This window comes from Triturus cristatus, chromosome 11 (genome assembly GCF_964204655.1).
Source record: "Triturus cristatus chromosome 11, aTriCri1.1, whole genome shotgun sequence".
In the NCBI taxonomy this organism is placed as follows: domain Eukaryota; kingdom Metazoa; phylum Chordata; class Amphibia; order Caudata; family Salamandridae; genus Triturus; species Triturus cristatus.
The window spans coordinates 460,208,816-460,224,799 of record NC_140594.1 but is presented as its reverse complement, the minus strand read 5'-3'; positions in this window follow the sequence as shown (position 1 = coordinate 460,224,799).

Here is a 15,984-nt window from a genome sequence, read left to right as displayed (position 1 = left end):
TTATGATTTTTACTAACTTAAACAATAAAGTATTGAACTCTGAACTCTGAAAACTCTGAACATTTACAGACTGATTCACACACAAATTTGAGGCACTTACAAACCAACGAAGACACTCACACACCCACACACCGATGCACACACTCAATGAGACACTTATGCAGGCACTCACTAACCCACTCAGACATTCACACACCCATTGAGACACTCACACACCTACTGAGAAACAAAAGCACTCACTCACACACTCAGATTTCACTTGTACAAACCAGCGAAATTCAGTAGTTATAGTTACCTGAGTGTCAGACCTTCGACAGGAAACCACTAACCTGCCAAGCCGGATACAGCGGGAGCGATGATGGATGTCAGGTAACCCTGTCCCCACTACGGAGCTGCCCTTGAGCGTATGTATGTCACTTAACAGACAACTCCATAACAGGGGGAAGGGAAAAAAGGGACAAAGGAAACAATAAAGGTGCTGCTGCAAAATCACTCTCAGAGGGAAAATACTAGACCTTGGTCCAATCCTGGTTCTCCAGCTGTCTAGCCCTGTGTTCCCTGCAGTGAGAAACAAACACAACACACATGTACCAACAACAGCCAGCAGTGAGGATAGTACAAAGTTAATTATAAGTAGACACTCACTTCACAGCGTTTGTTGCAGAGTAATCCTGAAGCTGATTGCTAAATGCATGAACAAACCATGTTAGTGCTCACTGGTATTCAAATTAAAAGATGCGCCTTGTCCTGCACTCGAACCAACTCCCCACCAAACACAAAAACAAAGAGTACTTAGCTGGGAAGGACGGTGAGCCAATCGCGTAGGGTAATTCAGGCACCTTGTTCTATTGAGTGCTTTTGTAGGAGGAGCACACGCAGAGGCTGTGTTGGAAAGAAGCTTCTCCATGCCCAGAGAACGCTGTTGACAAGCCGGAATTCGTGACGGCTTTGAAAGCGCTCCAGCGCTGTTTTAGAGTACCCCCTGCTGGCGGAAACGAAAAGGAAACAAAGAAAGAAAGACGAGCCTTTCAAACGGCTCGATCACCAGCACCTCAAACTGCCAAGGAAACGGGATCCGAGCCTTTCAGTCGGCTCGCCTACGAGCGTCAGCTCAGAAAACTAAGTAATCCTTACGATGGGCAATGACGAGTTTACGAACTCGGAGGAAGCCGAGTAACGGCTCAAGGACGCGCTCCAGCGCGCTCGGGGTAGGTCTCGTGCAAGGAATCCAGTCGATGCGATCGCTGTGTGGAGCACGGCTGTAGTTATTATCAGGAAAAGGGAATCCTTTTGGGTCAAGGATAGAGGCAGGTCAAGCAGCTCGGTGAAATTTTGCGGGATTGACAAGCACCGGGCAGCCTCTGGGCTGTGCTTATGAAGGCGTTCCGCTAATGAGGCAGGTGATGACTCCTGCAGGATGATGGGACACGTAGTTCTGGCATTCACGAAGCATGTAACTGCCCACACATACACACGCCTAATGTGGTTCCCACCACTAACTATGCTTGGATGTGACACTGAGCTAACTATAACTTACGCTCCCACCATGCACTAATTATGACCTCACATAATTATATCACTCATCGGGGCCTGGCACAATATTTATGGGGAGGGGCCCCTGTGGCAGATTTTGGCCGCAGAGTCCCCATACCCCAATGCCAGGAGCAATTGTGAAGGGAGAGGTGGGCAACGCCCCTACTCCGTGGGCCAATTTTATCCCGGGGGACCCCACCCCTCTGGGCCGGTGAAATTTAAAAGGGGAGAGGGGCACATGTCATGATTGCCCACCTAGACCGTAATTCAGTGCCAGGAAGAAGGGTAGTCAAAGGGGTTAACAATAACCCCAAGGACTAGCTCATCCCAGATTTAAAAAAACACCCCTATCCCGTTCAACCAGCACTACTGTATTGTGGCATATGTTTACTGATGTGTGTTAAAGTATAAGGTTTAAGATCCTTATTATTACTATTGAGATTTGTGGAGTTGCGATTAGTATACGTCGTTAATATGACACATGTTTGATACTGTTACCGTAGTATATAAGCATGAGCAGAGAGCATTTTTCTATAAGTAGCATGATCAAGGAGCATCTTTGTAACAGAATAAACAAGCTTACTGACCATGAGCAGATCGAGTCATACGCTTCATCACCGAAGAGTTACAAGAAAGGAATAGCTCCTTAGCAACACCACGTAACACTGTGTGTACATCGGCGTGGTGGCCATCTTGGGTGTGCCAAGGCAATTTAAAGCCACACCTAATTCTGGAAGGTGCTTAGCCTTCCAGTTGTCATCCAGAATGAGTCAGTGTCAAGGGACGCTTACCTGAAATTGATGCGGCGTTCATCTTCTCCGTTTCCCGATTTTCAGAACAGCGCATCCTCAGCTGGACATCGACCTGGGGAAAAAAACAACATAAACAAAGTTAAGTGTATTTATTTTAGGGCGCCCATCGCAAGAAAGAGTTAGTATTCCACAACGTGTATGTTTAAGAGTACAAACTCATTTTTTGAACCTTTTCTTGAAAACTAATGTTTTGAAGAAGTGCACAACAGTTGATTATAGAACTCAAGGACAATGTTTGCATGCAAAGAACTATGGGGCATATCAACAACAACCGGCGATAATTATCCCTAAGCGCTCTTAGCGCTAGGATAATTATCGCCGGCTAGCGTGAATTTTTATCGCTGAGATAGCATGCTATTAGCAACGCTTATCTCAATAGCGATAAAAATACTCACGCTAACAGGCTAACGTGAGATTATCGCTGGAAACCCAGCGATAATCTCAAGTTACCTTGTTGATAGGGACAGGCAAACTTAGCCATGATATCCTCCTTCCATAGAATATCATGGCTAAGTCAGAAAAATACCAGACGTTAAAAAGCAGCGTTAACCGCGGTTAGCGCTGCTTTTTTTGTCTCTAACAGGGTTAGCGACAATCTTGATAATAGGAGAAATGTCGCTTAGCGACATTTCTCCTATTATTTTACTCTGGAACGCCCCCTTTGCATCTCATTAGAGATGCAAGGGGAAGCGTAGAGTAAAAGGGTGCTAACATGCAAATTTGCATGTTAGCACCCTGTTGTTGATAGGGCGCTAGTTTTATCTCTCCTTTTTTGGCTTTTAAAGCCAAAAAGCAGAGATAAAGCCCTTGTTGATATGACCCCATGTTACCTGCTACGAATTATATTTGTTTCTCTTCATTTTTACTCCAGTTCTAGTGGTGGACACTGAGTCAAAAAACAATCTAGTAAGTACACACTATTGTAAAAAAGCATTTGATGAAAGTAGTGTAGGAATCAATGTATGTATCAATACAAATCTGTTGATGTTTATTTTAATATCACTGCAAGGTAGAAGAGCCTAGTGAAGCAAACTACGGCATTATTACACTACGGCAGAACTCCAACCACTACAAAAGAATACCAGGACGCTACGCAATATATCTGTAGATCACAGGTAGGAACGTTTAGTTAAAGAAGAGTATGTGCATGTGTAAAGAGAGGGACTAATCGTGAAAATAGACTTGGAAAATACTGATAGTATATTCTTGTTGCCGCGCAGGTCGACAACACAGATTTTTCCAGCATCCAGTATCCGGCCCTCCTCCCTGAACCTTACTGAATATCCCTAGTGAATTACTGATTACACAGGTTATAAGGTAGGGTACTGAGAAGTTGGTCAATAACGTCTCTGCGAAACTCAATCTTGTGGATTCAAGGTAGGAACGCATGGTTAGTCTGACAACATTACCCCCCAATCTGGGCAGATTTTACCTCATCCCTCTGGGATTAGCTCTATATTGAGGGGGGAAGGGGGCACGCAGGCATCCTCCCCTGGATACATTTGACCCTGGGGACCCTATTACCTAGGCCCAGCAGTATATTGAAGGGGGAGTGGGCACATGGCACCCTCCCCTGGCTAATTTTGGCCCAGAGGATCCCATCCCCATGGCCCAGCACTATTATCAAGCTGGTCCTGGGGTTAGCTACCTGAGGCCCTTAATGGCTCAGGAAGGCGGCCTGCACACCCTCCTCCCTTAAAGAATCTCCACGGGATCTTTTTAGGCTCAGGAAGGGGGCTTATTTTGGCCCCATGAACCCCATCCATCGTGACCATGCACTATATTGAAGATGAGCTGAGCCGGTCCTAGGGGTGGGGTCACCGTAGCCATTAATGGCTCAGGAAGGGGAGCTGCACGGCCCGCTCCCTTAAAGGAATTAGCCCGCAGAATCTCTTTAGGCTTGGGAGGGGGGCCTCTCAATTGTTTTTTAGGTATATTTTGATCCTGCACCATTTTGTGCCGCTTTTGACTTTTTTTGTCCTCAGGGGTATCTTTCAGGCTCCGCACCATAGAGCTTAAGGGAGCCAGGATATACATATTGTGCCCCCATATACTTTTTTTTTACAACTTCAGGACAGGGGACTAAGTCTGTGAGTCCTGTAATGACTGCCAGCAGCATTTTTATCAGGTTGCTGGCAGCAAATCAGAATGCTTGCTCTTGCAAAAGTCTGACTGAAGATGGCCCTTGGGAAATAGAGCTCCCTGGGCCAATCAAAATGTTCTATTTTTAAATTGGCACTCCCATGAGAGTTGCAGAGACTCTCACTAGCCCAAATTCCAAAATATAAAATTATTTTTTACCCTTAATATCTCAAAAACTACTGAACAGGTTTGCACATAATCACAAAATGCACAATCTGCGGACGAAGATCTTGCTTCCTGACGAATTTGGTTTAATGCAGTTTTTGCTATAACCTGTCTTAAACAAGTCTATGGAAAATGCATGGGGATTGTATGTTTTGGGAGCCCCTTTTTTCTCAGCCCTCACTTGAAGGCTCTGGTGAATGAACATTTTTTGGGGGAAAGTTTCGTGAAGATTCATTAAAAGTTATTAGCAATCTAAAAAATGCTTTATCTATGGAAAAGCAGACCCAACTATAACTACCTAGTGGTGACTAGTTATAGCTGGGTCTGCGTTTCCTTAGAAAGATTGTTTTGGGGTGATCCATTCAAGCAGGGGATCAGGAAAAATGGGGTATCAAAACACCAAATGCCCAGCATTTTCCACAGACTTCTTTTAAGACGGGCTATAGCAAAAACTGCTGAATGGAATTACACCAAATGTGGTAGGAAGCTAAATCTTGGTCCGCAGATTGTGCTTTTTGTGATTTGGTCGGAATCTGTTCAGTAGTTTTTGAGAAATTAGGGTCACACATAATTGTATACCTGGATGGTTGGGTCAGTAGGAGTCCATTGAGACTCTCACTGTAGCACCAATTTAAAAATAGAGCATTCTGATTAGCCTTGGACCTTCGCTCCAGCAGAAGTTAGAGTGAGAGCTCTGACTAGCTGGCAGCAACATGAGACAAATGTTGCCGGAAGCGACAACAGGATTCAGTGACTTAGTTCCCTGTCCTGAAATTTAAAAAACATAGAATAAGGTAGGAGGGTAGGGATACCCTCACTCCCTAGGCCCCATGAGGGGGACCCAGAAGGACTCACCGGGGCCAAACAAGAAAATTGCAACAAATGGTGCAATCCCACACAACTCTTGGAAGATAAAAAACAGAAAAATGGCGACTGGGCCACATTTAAATAGCTTATGACCCGGAAAGAACAACCACTACCATTTCTGAATTCAAGGGAAGTGGGCTGCATGGCCCCCCTCCCTGAGCCACCAAATACCCTGGAAAGCCAACCTCAGGTTGACATTTGTTTATACAGAGAGGGGACAATGCCCCCCTCCTCGAATATCCAAGTGCCCAGGAAAGCCTGCCTGGATGACAAAATGTGTTTTTCTGGGATGGATGCCACGCAGCCCCCCTCCCCAAGACTTCAAAGTGGCAAGGAAGCCTATCCCTGGGGCCAACATTTTTGAAAAAGGGGAGTGGCAGCCCAGATCCCATCTCTGGACCTCCAAAGGATCCAGGGGGCCCATTCCAGGGGCCAACAATTTCCAGAATGGAGAGGGAATTGTGCTACTCCCCACCCTGAGACATTAAAGGCCCTGGGGAGCCCACCCTCGGTCCCGGCTCAGTACATATGACCCAGCGAGCCCCCGGCCGGGATATAGCGGCTTACCTGCCTGCACCAGTGCGAGCATGGACACCTGTGTTTGCTCTTGGTTGGCCGGAGCATTTTTGAATTTCCCGCCAAGTGGGAGCAAAGACAAGTCCACTCCCAGCAGGCAGGAGGGCCAGGCCCTGTCACCACCCCCTCACTGCACATGGCCAAAGGCCATGTGCAATGTGGGGTTGGCTGCTTTTGGGGGGTGTTGGAGACAGAACTAGTGGCCAACCACCCACTGTGCACAGCCAATGCTGTGCGCAACATGGGGTTGGGTGCATGCAGGAGGTTGCCTGCAGGACCTGGCCTCCGGCCAACTCCCTGCCATGCAAAACCAAAGGCCTTGCGCAGTATGGGGTTGGAAGCCTTTACGGGTGTTGGCTGAATGTGGTGGGCAGCCATCCCCTGCAGGAAAGCCCCCATCACACACTGTAGTGGGGGTATGATGTATTTACGTATCATAATTAAATATAACGTTATGTTTAAAAACACTACAAATTGATTTAAAAAAACAAAGGTTAGGGAAACATTTATAGTTAGTGAGAGAAAAAGATCTCTTTTTACTTAAAAAACAAACCTTAGAAATTCACTGAAAAAAACAAGGGTTAAAGTAACATCATATTTAGGTGAATTTGACAGTGGCAGCATTAATGTTTTGAACTAAAAAAAACACAGAACTTCAACAGTTATACTATATCTTGCGCCCCCACAGGCCCTACTTATGACCTTGAATACTTTCAGCGTTCCGTCCATCATCTACTTGTGTTTGCTTTTTTGCCCTAAGTTGGCAGGGTATGCCCAGACTTGGGTCCCTTGCTCACTTTGCCACTGGATTCAAGCCATCCAGGCTGCTGAGGGGTGTTACCCCAAAACCGGCCCCAGGAAACTTGTTTCCGGTCCAGGGAAGACCTCGCTTGGCAGTTTGGGCTGTACTGTTCCCATAAGGAACAGGGTTAAGACTGATTTGCACATGGCTGGGTCTGAACTGGGGTGGTGAATTGAGTTAAACAACAATGATGGATTCAAACCAGATTTGTGACTGGGGTTGAGTGTCTGAAAAGATTCAACGCCCCGTTCATCATCTCCTTGTGTTCCCTATGACCTCGAATTTGACATCATTCATGACATGTTCTATGACATCATTTATGACATCAATGATGATATGTTAATTGACCATTGATTACATCACTGATTACATCATCCAAGCTTCTTTTGTTCACATTGCTCCTTAAACTGGCATACTATTAGAGCTATGAAAGTAAGTGCAAAATATCTCAGAATAATATGAAGCATCTTTACTGCTATCATACATTTAACCTCCATAGGTAAAGCAAGCACGTTTTATTTGCAATAGTGACCCTATACCATAAACTGCCTGGGTAGTTGAGTACATGTTGAACCACTGATGAAAGGGTAACCTATCCTGCACATGGTGTTCAATCTGTATACAGCTGTTCAGGGAAAACCAAGTTCCTTCAGATACTCAAGCCCTGTTACATAACGAATGCACTATTATGGGCACTCTTTACTTGTAACAAACCCCTGACAGTCACTGTGACACATTGAGAAATGAACATTGAGAAATTAAATGGATATGCATGGAAAAAGGGGTACTGGTATCAGTGTTTACTTTATGAACAGAGTTTACTCTGTACTACACTGTTTGCAGACGGTGAAACTCTCATGAGAAATACATCACTGTGTATTAAAATGTATATACAAAACACAGTGTACCCTATATACAAAACGTGTCCAAAGAGTGAATATACACTTAATATAGCCAAGGTCTGAAGGTGCTAATAGTCATAATACCTGCAGCCTTCCTACTGTGGTGGAAACTTTACAGATAGACCATCTTCTGTCTAATAGCTGATGACTAGTTACAATACTTAGGGAACGATTAAAATGTTGGTCGGACGCAACCGTCTCGTAAACAGGACTGACCGATCTCCGGTCGGCGTTCCCACCTTCCTCATAAGGATGCTACCGAACACTGTTCAGTCGCAATCTGACATTTCCCTATGGGACCATGCATTACGGCCATAAGCCAGTGGTCCCATAGGGAAATGGGAGGTGTTGTTCATACCTTCAACTTGAGGTGCCTGTCATGGGTTGCAGGGATCAACAGGGACGCACCATAGGTGCCCCCTCGTCCCCCAACCCGAGGTCGCACACACAAGGGGCCCATGGTTAGCATGTCACAAGCAGGTTATGACTAAATGACAGGCTTCTTGAGTTAGTCGAAAGCCAGCCGGAACGACCGGCTGGTTTCATTTCAGACTGGCTGAATCAGATGGTCGGAATTGAAACTGACAATGGAACCGACCAAAGGTCAGAGGCTTTCTGACCTCCATCATAAGAGACCCGTTTGTATGTAGTACATAGAATCTTTGTCCTGCTGGAAACTTTGTCTGCTCTACCAAAACACTTGTGTGGATCATAATGAACACAAGTCAACTGTCACCTGCCCACAGAGTTACTCTTCAAAGTGATTTATTCTTTGGTGGATAGTTGTCCCCCCAAAGGATAAGTCTACCACCTATAAGTCACACAGATTAAGTAGAGTAAACCTATACTCAATCCCTGGTAATGTGACACAAAGCAGTTAGGCTTAAACAAAAAGCAACATGTAAGTATTTAAGCAGTGAATAAGTAGTAGAAAAAGTCAAGTCAAACATAATAAATCTATACAACCTATTGTAAAATAAAGAGAAACTGATGAGAAAATATGACGGAAACAGCAAAATCAAATAAATAGAATTGGTAATATAAATGTAAAAATGATTAAAGCCGAAAAGCTTAAAGAACTAAACAGCACGAAATGTAGGTCAATAGTTACAGTATTACATGACAAGGCTGCAAGTTCAGGGTGACCACAATGAAGCCCAGGTCAAATATTCCAAGTGGATTGGTCCAGGTGAACGTCTACAAGTCAAACCTTTTGAAAAAGTTTCTAAGTACCACTTTAGAAATTGATTTTGTCATATTTTTTAAAGAAAATCTTTTAAATAACTTCTAAATTCCAAATGCAAAATGGGACTTACTGGCACATGCATCAACATAGGGTTTTGCGATTCCTTAATTGCGATTATTAAGGAATCGCAATTAAGGAATAGCAAAACCCTATGCATGTAGGAATCGCTAAAGAAATAGCGATTCCCACATATTCCTTAATTGCGACTTGCAAATTGCGAGTCGCAATTAAGGAATGTCTTCCCATTCATTCCTATGGGCCTCCAGGCCCATAGGAATGAATTGGAGATTGCGGGAGCAATTTGCGAGTACCAGTAGGTACTCGCAAATTGCTCCCGCAATTTCTATGGTGCAAGGGTGTCAAAATGACACCCTATTGCACCCATGTATGTGAACTCTGCACAAATGTTGCATACACACATGCTCTAAGGGCATGTGTGTGTGCAATATGAAACTTAGAAAAATAACAAAAAATTGCTTTTTTCTAAGTTTTAGCAAATTACCATGAAGTCCAGCTTCATGGTAATTTGCTCCCGCTAATAGCGAAATCGCTATTTTTTACACTTTAATGCATTGCATTTAAGGAATCTCAATTTGAGATTCCTTAAATGCAATCGCAATTTAAGGAATCGCTATTTTGAGATTCCTTAAATTGCGATTTTTGCATTTGGGATGATGCATCCCAAATGCAAAAATACCGGTCGCAAAGGGGCAGATTCTGAGAATCTGCCCGTTTGCGACCGGTTTTGGCTTTCATGCATGTGCCTGTTTGTCCCTTTCTGAGAAGTCCTCTTCCCACAGGAGGCCTTTGAAACTGTAGCAACAGCAGAGAAATGGAAGTCCAGATACCTGAAGTGGGTTGGTCCCATTGTTACTGATAAAAGTTCCAAGTCTTAACTCAGAATGGGACTTAGTCATGCTTTCTCAGATGTATGGAAATCTCCATGCAGGATAAAGCTGAAAACCAAACCATTGTTGTGGAGCTACAGGTCGGATTCTTTTTCTGGTGGATGTCATTGATGCTCCAGAGTAAAGGTTTTCAAAAAGTTTCCAAACTTTCTTCTGATGACTAAACAACCATAGGAGTACCCTTCCAATGCTCCCTAGACCCCAGAGACATGTAATTTAGAGACTCTCAAGGAGTGAGACTGAGGCCAAGAGCAAAGCCCAGTCACAGTCCAGTTACCACTGCTCCACTGGGATTCTTTACAGGAATGCACTCTTTACCTTTTTTATGTTCCTGGAGCCACCCAAGGGGATCGGCCTTATGAACCTTAGAGCTCTTTCTGTCTCGGATTTCAAATGGAAGATGGTTCACCCTCCGCAGGTCCTTCTCACAGGTAACAGATGCCAAGTACAGCAGGCTCAGTCTGCCTGTTATCCTATCAAAAGTCGAGTTGTATTCTGAGGTAGGCTGGGTGAGGACCCAGCTTTGTAGGTTTTACTGGCTGGTTGGGGACACCCTAAGACACTACTAGACTAGACCCTCTCTGGCCAATGGAATAAATGTTTCCAGGCCCTGGCCTACTTACTTTTTCAGTAATTCCTGTTTGCAAACAGGCTGATAATGGAAAGTGTCAGGGTAAATCTAAGGTGGCCAAAGTCTTCAGCCACTCTAAACCTGAGCTCTGAGAGCTGGTGGAATGTGGGGGAGTGTACTATGGAAATCACGACTGTCCGCCCACATCTAACACTAAAACCCAGTATGAAGCAAGCCCTGGACCCCAACATAAAAAGAGACAGATGTCTATTAAGACGAAGCTGGGTCCTACAACAGCCACGCAAGGGATACATAAGAATTGTGATATGGGCCTGCTTGATCCCTTTTAAGGGCATAAGGTTTTATGTCTGTCTCAATAAGGTTTGCCATTCAGGATTTGAGACTATGGTGCCAACATTAAGGATATTACCCCCCACCCTGAAGGTTCTGCTGAGCTCAGATGATTCATACATGCTGATTCATGTCAACCTGGCATCAAAGTAGTCTATTGTGTGACTCCTTGAAGGAATTTCGCACCTCACTGTAGGTGGGGTAAGACTGGACAGTAGCTGTGTACTAAGGCGTCTTGGCCTACAGTGCCAAAGGCAACTGGTTTGCAAAAAATCTTACTTTACAATAAAATGGATTTTTAAAAGTTAAAAGGAAAATTTCTTGATCTTTTTTTGTAGCTGTTTCTTACTGGATAATGCGGAAATAGCGATTCAGTAAATGAAACAGTAAAACCCATTACAGTGAAAATAGCTTTTTTACTTATTCTCTATAGGTACATGATACAAATATTTAGGAATGTGCACTTTTAGGCACTATGTACCCTAACCTATGAGAAATAAGTTAATATTAGGGGTGAAGTATTTAGTGCTCATAAGCAGGTTTTTAGGCCTGTAAAAGAGTTTATTCTTACGGGTCTGTCTGCAAACATGAGAGCTTACAGGCTGCAGGGTATTAGGCCTCAGTAGAGGCCTGTGTCATATTTTCAGAGTCCGAAAGTGGGTTGAACAATATAGGGCTTCAGTCGACATGTAATATTTAATTTTACATGTCAAATGTGTACTTCTTCTACCATATGGCCATTTAGTGGATAGCAGCGTCCCCTGTGCAAGAGTCCAAAATTACCAGCAGACAAGTCCAAAGAAAAGGAAAATCTGGAGTGGTAAACCAAAACGGGGTCACTTTGTAACACGCAAACATACACATAGATATTTTACAGCGGTGGTGGTAAGGCCTCCCTAGTCATGGTTAAGTGAATGTTGCACTGCTGCTAGCACTCCACTCAGTATCAGAGCTCAAGGATATCTAATGAGGGTAGGACGCACGGTTCTCGCAGAGCTAGGAAGTCTGTGAGAGTTTCAGTGGGATGCTGCATTCTCAATCTAAACTGTTCCCTATACTACACCTTTCTCTCCATGGGGGATCTATCAGGAGACACAATCAGTTCCTCCATGCTTTCAGCTCTTTCTCTCTCCCACAAACATTTCTAAGGAATAATATTTTACCCAATTTTAGATGGCTGTCACAGTATTGAAGCCTGAACCTTTTTCTCAAACCAGTATGGACTCTTGGGGATTAAGGGGTGATTATGATGTTGCGCGGAAACTTTCCGCCTGACACCACCATGGAATCAGAACCGACAGACTCATGCTCATTGGTTCCCCCTGACCGAATACGATGCGACCAAACACTGTTCGGTCGGAGTCCGATTGTTTACTATGGGAGCTTGTGCTCAGCCCACCAATACAGGCTCCTATGGTGAAATGGGGTGCGTGTGTAAAACCCTGCACCCTATCGCAGGCACCCCATGGTGTCTTCCACACAGTGCAGGGTTTTACAGGGGGATCCTTTAGGTACCCCCTCAGCCTGCAACTGGAGGCCTCAGGATGAAGTTGGCCCTGCTAGGGGCCCCCAAAGTCACCTTCTGACAGCCTTTCCATGTCAGACAGGCCAACTAGGAAAGGCTGTTGGAAAGCGGCATCCTAATTGTGAGTTCGGAAACTCTGTCCATAGGGGTGTACGAAGCAGTTCCAACTGACACAAATTCTCCGAGAACCAGTTGGAACCGATTTTGGAATGAATGTGCCGTTTACAATCAGACTGCGAAAATCAAAATCGGTCGGGCAGATTGTAAACTGACCGAGTCGCTCAGAAGGGTTCTGACACGGTCAAGAAGATTCCGACCATCAGGAGGAGGCTTTCCGCCTGACAATATAATCAGCCCCAAAATGTTGTTTTTGCCTATTTAGGGAGGGAAACTGTTTCATTCCTAGCATTACAAGCTCCGTACAGATCTGTCTTGTTCCAGTGCTCTTGATTGAATGGTGGCTCTCTCTTGGGGTTTTGCAAGAACTCATTCTATCCATCTTCCTGTGGGGTTACTCTGCTTCTCCGGTCCTCTAGGGTTCCTCCTTAGCATTCCTCTGGAAGGATCTCTTCTTCTCCAAAGGTGTTAGTAGCCTTGAGTCTTAGGCAGTATTGGTCAGTATTCCAGCCCAAGACTTCCATGTCCTCTCTTAGTTTTTTGGCCTTTGGGCTTTTTTCTCCATTCAGGGCCTTTACCTAGTATCCGCAGCAACGTGACAACTGAAAGAGGTCACCCATACCGCTGACACACTAAGAAAGTGAAAACCTGGGTCACTTGATGCAGCCCCAGCAAAGAATTCATTCTGCATCAGGAGCCAGCTTCAAGACAGCAGGACATTCTATTGAAAATACATGTTTTGCTTTCATAATAGTTTTGGCACTGTTGAATGAATATGCACAACACTTTTATGCAGATCTACGAAGCAGGAGCCTAAATAGTAAATATCATGTGCCCCCCCTTCCTCTTCAAATAAATTGTGTGCCCTAGGTGATGGGGTCCCAGGGCCAAACGAAAAATCAATTTCCTATGGAAACCACTGTGCAAACTACAACTACTCAGTGCTCATATAAGTGCTGAGTGTTCTCATAAATGGTGTAATTTCAGATGTTATGGGTGTTGCTAAGAAAGCTTTGATTTACGTGGTTTGAGCGAGTTATATGTAAGGGCATAAGCAGTCCATGGTGGGAGTTACAGATAATGCAATCTGCTTAGCGAGTTCACAACACTGTCTATGGAGGTCTGCAAGTTATAGTAAGTTTTGCTCAGGGTGTAAAATATATGTTTAAGTTATAACTATAATACATCAAGCTTTCACAACTATAACTAATCTTTAACCTTTGGTTTTTCATTGAATATATATTTATTAATGAAAAACTAAAGGTTAAAGCTAAGTTATAGTCATGGTAACTTTATTTATCCTTTCTGTGCAAACCCAACTTAAAATATACAAACTAGAGAAATTTAAACTCTATTGTTATAACTTAAATTTCTAATTAACGCACCACTAGATAGAACATACATTTTTACTTGACTCACCACCTTCAATTTACTATATGTCATGCACCTCCATGCACATTCTTCTTGAGTCAATCGACAGGCTACTTTAGATATAACTCACTGATTCTCCATGCACTGGTTATACTGTTACATATTATATAACTTATAGCATGTGAAGTTCTCTAAGGTATAATAAGACTTATGCCATTGGAAATGACATCATTTCTCAGAACACAGTGCACGGTAGAATGGCGAGTTATAGTTAATGTAGTGTGGTGATCAATGCAGATTTTGTAGAGTGTAGTGGCATAGAGTGGAGTGGCATTCAGTAGAAAAGCATATATCTGAATGGTAAAGATTTGAAGTGGCATAGACTAGAGTGTGGCATAGTGTAATAGGGTAATGTGGAGTAGCGTAGAGTACATTGGCATAGTGTGAAGGTGCATACAGTGCAGTGAGATATATTTATAGTGGCATAACACTGAATAACATGGAGTGTCATTGAGTGGAGTGGCATAAAGTGGAATAGCTTATAGTGGAGTGGCGTACAGTGGAGTGACGTACAGTGGAATGCTGTACAGTGGAGTAGTGTACAGTGGAGTGGTGTAGGGCGGAATAGTGTACAGTGGAGTGGTGTATAGTAGAGTGGAGTGGCATATAGTGGAATAGCATAGAGTAGTGTGCTAACAGTGGATTTGCAAACAGTGGAATGACATAGAGTGGAGTAGCGTACTGGGGACTGGTGTAGACTGGAGTGGCATACAGTGGAGCGGTTAGAGAGGAGTGGGATAGAGTAGAGTGGCATACAGTGGATTGGCATATAAAGGAATAGTACATACTATAGTGGTTTAGAGTGGAGTGGCATTGAGTGGAATAGCATAGAGTGTAGTGTGGTACTGTGTCATTGCATACAATGTAACAGAGTAGAGTGTATTGGTGTACAGTACAGTGGTTTACAGTGTAGTAGCATAGACTGGAGTGTCATGCAGTGGAGAAGCATACAGTGAAATAGTGTACAGATGAGTGGTGTACAGTGCAGTGGCGAAGAGTGGAGCATTGTAGAATAGACTGGTGTACAGTAAAATAGAGTAGTGTGGAGTAGTATAACGTGAGGTGATGTAAACTGTAGTGGTGGAGTGAACAGGCGTAGAGTGGAGTGAGGTACAGTTTAAAGGTGTACAGTAGAACAATATAGACTTCAGTGGCATAGAGTTGAGTATTTTACAGTGGAGTGGAGTACAGCAGAATAGAGTGGCGTAGAGTGAAGTTAGGTACAGTGTAGTGATGTACAGTAGAATAGCTTAGACTGGAGTAGAGTGGAATGGCATACAGTGAAGTGGCATAGAGTGGAGTGTTGTAGAGTTGAATACTTTAGAGTAGAGTGGGGTAGAGTGTATTGGGTTAGACTGCAGTGGTGTACAGTGTAATAGCATACTGGGCAGTGGCAGTACAGTGGAATAGCGTAGAATGTAGTGGCGTAGAGTGGAGAAGTGTAGAGTGGAATGGCATACAGAGGAGTAACTAGAGTGAAGTAGTGTAGAGTGAAATAACGTTGAGTCTACTTGAGTACAGTGTGGTGACATAGCATGGAGTGGCATATAGCCAAGTTGCATAGAGTAGAGTGGCGTAGAGTGGAGTATAGCACAGTGGAATAGTATTGAGTGTGATAGAGTAGAGTGTAGTGTTGTAGAATGGAGTGGATCTGGGCTTGAGCAGGGGGTCTCATATCCCTGTTGTGTGCAGCCTTGAAGGATGAGAAGCACCTCGAATTTGCGCCCTCTTGCAATAGTTTGTCAGGCAATCTAGAGGACTCACTCACAGATGGAGAATTAATCATGCTAAAGCTCAAGTGAAAGCTCTACCAGCAATGCACCAATTAAGCATTTTATTACCTACATAGGTCTTACCTAATGCTGCACCAACTGCACAGAATGCACCCAGACGTTCCGGCGGGTTGCCCTAGATGTGTTAGGACCCCAGCAGAGATCTTTCACATAACATGGGTGTGCCACAGACTGCAGGACTACTGGGGGGAAGTGGTGCAAGCACTGCAGAGGGTCACTGAAGTTAAGCTATAGCTAACAGCT